We start from the raw sequence: 5,251 nt of genomic DNA, 5'->3' as shown, positions 1-5,251 counted from the left end.
CTGAGGAGGGCGGACAGCGGTGCTATGAAGATGAGGGGGTGCGTGTATGTGTGCTTTGTGTATATGTGTGTGTACGTGGGCGTGTATGCATGTATATAGTAAATGCACTTCTTCATGAGTACGTTCAGAGAGTGCAGAGTAGGAATGCATTTCATGTATGGGGTTTGTAATAATTTGGTTATTAAAGATTTGTGTTGATGTAAAATAATGTAAAATACAGGAATGAGAATAAACCTGTAGTAATGTATTTCTTGCATGAAAATTAACAATGCATAGCATTACACAGCATTTTAAGGAGTCTGACTATCAGAAAATACATTTGTAAGGTATTTATTCTGGTTATGTTTCAGTATGTAAGTGGATGAAATCTGTTCTTGGATTGTTTTGTCAAATTGAAATCTGCAATATATTACAGCTGAAAAACAACTCATGCAGCACTGCATGTGCTTGTGTTCCTGATGGGCCTCCTTGCTGCACGGTTAGAGGCCAGGGTCAGTTAAACAACACACACAGCATATAACACAACCTGGGTGAGAGCTGTCTCACCGAGAGGGAGGGCTGCTCCATCACTGGTCCCAGTGGGGAAGAATGGAGGGATGCTGGGTGTGTTTATTAGAGACAGAGGGAGAGAAAAGGGGAGTGGATGGGGATTTACCTCTTGCTCTCTCAATGTAAAGTCTGTGTGTATACTGGGGTGCCTCAAACCTTTGTGTTTAGATAGTTATGTTTTATTATTTTATTATGTTATTATGTTTCAATATGACAAAGATATGGCATGACAGACACTGCATAGTCCACTGAAGAATACTGCAAAATAGGTCATGGAGAGAAGTAAGAGATGCAGATGCTTCTGTGCAGGCCACTGAATGATTTGATGAATATGACAATGTGAATTATAGCTGATGGCATGTAACCAGATCTCATCTCCCCTGAACACCTTATGGAGAGTGTTCGCCTACTTATCACAGTGACTGGTCAGGTATGCAGAGAAAGTAAGCAGGGCTTCAGCTGTTCTCTTGCTGCCTCTTCTTTCCAGTCCTTAACCAACTGTTTCTGTCACTTTGTTTCATGTGTATGGCCGAGTGCAGTAGAATATGACAATGAGCTCCGCCATCACCATATTTAAACTACATTGTGTCCGAGCTCACTCTGTGATGCCTTTGAGTGTGGGTGTTTAGAAAGGCTATAAAGACTTCTGCCCTGAGGCGCAGTCTGACAACACTCCACACAAACTGTTTTCTATATAACGCAGCCCTTACTGCCACATCTGCCGGCCAGTTTGTCCTAAAATATGCTTCATTGAATGACTTTCAATACTCTTAAGCAGTCCATCACTGTGATCGTGGATATTCTCTCGCTCAGAACATGAATGGTGCATCTTTTTCCTGCAAAATGAAAATATATTAAAAGCAAACAATGAAATGATCCCATGATTGCTTTGATTGCTTTACATAGTCAAGAAAGTGTTTTGAACTGGGGAGGATTTCTGTCCTTACTGATGCATGCTGAACAATTATTAAGTGACCCCTCATGTTATTTTAGGGAACAAAAACAGAAAAGACAGTAGTGTCAAGAGAACAGATTGGTTTAAAAGTTAAGTTAAAGTTAAGAGGTACACAAATAGACAAATATTGAGAATGTGGACTCGAGAAATCTTGAAAGCTGCAGGTTTATGTGATTCTAGGTACATACAGAGACTTGTATGGTATTGATGGGGTGATGCCATGGGGCAGAGGGGGTTTGTAGGTCTGAGCAAGCCGAGGTTTATGCTTTTGAGTTATAAACAAGGGGCATCTAAAGGCAGATGTGGTTATCAAGGTGCTCTTGCTTCCTTTCTCATGGAGTTAAGGCCTGCAAAATGTACTATTGCATTCATTCTCCACTCATATTTATATTCTCTCTCCTACCCCTGTTTTTGAGTTCCCTCAGTATTTCTCAGCATGGGAATAAGAATTCTAACATGACATTCACATCAGCATTTCACACAACAAAATGTTTCACTCCAAACCCATCACATGCTATCCTGCATGAGCAGAGTTAGAACTTGAAGACAGGTTCTTCTCGTTAGTTAAAAATCACAGCTGGCACCTTTCTTTGCTGTAATTAAAACACAGCATTTTCCTGTATCCTGACAAGAGGAACGCTGATACGTTGACACATTGCGACAGTAACCGTGTGTCAGCAGATACCACCAGCTGGCAAGAGGATAGACTATCAGCCAACTGAGGCCATCAGAGGAAGAGAGAGACAATGGCAGCTTTTATTTCTCCACCACACATTCCAGTGGAAGAAAGGAGCTGGCCTGGCCGCCTGCTGTTTGAACCTGTGGCAGACTAGTTCATCATGTCTGGGTCACGGTACTTCCCAGAGCCATTGTCATTTTGTACCTCAGTGCTGTAAAGCCACAATAAGGGATGTTTTTAGCCCGTTGTGTATATTTTTTTAGGACATTTTTCCTCCAATAAACACCATGAGAGCAAAATTCCCCTCAATTATATCATCATTAGCAACCGCTATAACTCAAGCATACGACAGGTAAAGTGTAAAATGTTTTTGTTTTCTGACGGAGCACTTGCGACATCCCTGCTGATCATCACTCATCATGACACCGAGGCTGAGTTCATAAGGTCACAGCTGTTGATGTTAAAATCACAGATAAAAAAACAATGGCTTCTATTGTTACAGTTGTATATTCCTTTGTGCATAAGGAATGGAGAATCAAAACTGCTTTTGCCAGTAACTTTCTGCATGCATTACGTTGTTGTTTTATGAATTATTTGTTTTCTAGTACAGACTTCTAGTACAGTGAACTTGAGAGCTTGGAAAAATTCAATATTATTGTTTAGTTATTGTTTATGGATCGGATGATCATTATCAAAATTTGTCTAAAATACCGGAAAACATTTTTTTGACAATTTAGTGATTTTTCAGTATAATTAAAGGAAACACATTTAGACATTTCATCAGGAAATGACAGAAATCATCTGAATATTTTCGTGAATATTGTAAATTATACAAGGCAAGGCGAGATACAACTAAAGAGAGTGCTAAAATGATTACGTTTTTGTATTCCTTCACATACGGAGACCAAGAGCTTCCCTGACATACCAGTTTCTTCACAGACAATGGCCTCAAAAGACCAGAATGCATTTCTGTTGCTACAAGCTTTTTATTGAGTGAGGGCATTAATCAACTGGAAAATATTTTCTCTTCCTCTTTACTATCACTGTCAGCCTCACAGCTGACATGTGTCACATGCAACAGGTTGAGGCACATTCTTTTGGGGGATTTCAAAGTAATTATTGGCAAAGTATGAAATCACTAACTGGGTCAAATAATTAGGGAAGCAAATGACAGCATTTTAGCACAAAATAACAACTGATTTCATCCATAGTCATAATCTTCAGAGTTCAAGAAGATAAATTCAGAAGAGGCCTCCATCTTCTTAGTACAAATTTAATATTTCCTTTATGTTTTTTTGTTTTCTTAACCAGGTGCACTGATGCAACCTTCTAATTTCTTAATAGCCATTCAAGATGCAAATGTCCTCATATGCCTGTTGCATGTTGTGACTAAGATGTGCAACCAGGAATCTACTTCCTTGATGTATGTACACTATTAAAAAAAATATCTTTTCACCCAGGACATGTGTTGTCAACCAGTTTTTTCTGAAATCCTTATTACCATAAAGGATGTTCTTTTCTTTTCTATGGAAAGGTCAGTGATGCTAACGCTAGCCCATGTAAAGTAGCATGGGTCTGCCCTCGCGTATCCATGTCTGCAGTGGGTGTTAAGATGGTGTCAGCGAGGGCATCCTGTTGTCCTCGCTCAGGAGAACCTGTTTCCTTCTGACTCATGGCTCCCAGCTCCGACACACTCTTCCTCATGTTACAGAATACACACAGAGACAATGGCACACATGTTAGGCACACATGAAGCCAGCACAAACGCACACATATACTCTCATTTTATTAAACAAACAGCTAGACGGCGGATGAGACACCTGCATTGTGGTTACACATCCACATGACCTGTTTTGGTAACCTTAAAAGATCTTTGACATTTCTCATGCACATAACTGGGAGCAGGTGACGTGATCGAGGGTTAAAAATAAAGAATCTAATAAGGGTTTGATGCTTCATGATTTATTCTGGAAATGTCAGAGAGATTTGCGAACATTTGTAAAGGAAGAGGCCCCACACATTCAGTCCATTGACTTTAGCCCACCTGAGATGTGTTTGACAGTGATAGCTTTTTTGATGTAGTGAGCTGGTTTATAGACATAGCAAAGTCTGAACTGAGTGCTAAAGAAGATGCAGGGTGAACACCTGCAGACATGTATTTCTTTTCATAATGATACGTTCTACCACAAATCTCTTTGAAACCAAACATTAAGTCTATGTTAACATTCGTCTCCATTGTTTGTCAAATTAAGCAGCTCAAACACCCACTTTACCACAGTTTTAACAGGTATATCATAAATGACAGTCTGTTGATATTCATCAATAGACGGCAGTTCACATTTTTGGATAGTGAGGATTGTCCAGAGGTCTTTCAAAAGAGTCCAAGAAACAGGGTTAAGGCTTTTGCAAATCAACTTGTTACGAGTTCTGTTCCAAATACAACATTTTTTTCAGGTTCTCACAGCTCTTCATCATAATAGCCAGCATTTCTGCTTTTTAAACTCACCGCTCAACCTGGCTGTGCTCTTGTCTGTATATCAAAACAAGGCAAAAATGTTCCATGCACATTATATCATTAAGTATGTAGTTCAGTCACACTCGACCAGCTATAACTACAATAAACCGCTTATGCTTTAATGAATCAGTAATGATAATCCAATAATGTATGTAACACTTTGAAAGGGATCATTCTACATAGCTGCATGTAATGTCTATTATTTTACTTTTACTACTATTTAGTACATTTAGTACATTTACATCAATTACTGAATTCAAGACTTTTGTTTGAGGGAGGATGTTTATATTGTGAAAGAAAATAAGAAATGATGCCTGTCATGTAAAATGAAATAATGAATCTGCTTCCACTCTGACACACTATAAAAGATAACAAACAATCTTGATAAAACTGTCAATAGCCTGCAGTTGTTTATCATCACCTAACAAATCCTCCTATCTGGAGTGCATACAGAGAGAGCGCTACTTCAGAAAATCAGGCTCAATAGTTTGTGAATCGTTGTGTAAACAAACGAAGAAGAGCCTTTGACCAAACAAAGATTTAAAGTGGAGAT

The sequence above is a fragment of the Scatophagus argus genome, chromosome 3 (assembly GCF_020382885.2).
Source record: "Scatophagus argus isolate fScaArg1 chromosome 3, fScaArg1.pri, whole genome shotgun sequence".
In the NCBI taxonomy this organism is placed as follows: domain Eukaryota; kingdom Metazoa; phylum Chordata; class Actinopteri; family Scatophagidae; genus Scatophagus; species Scatophagus argus.
Note: the sequence above shows the minus strand (reverse complement) of the source record.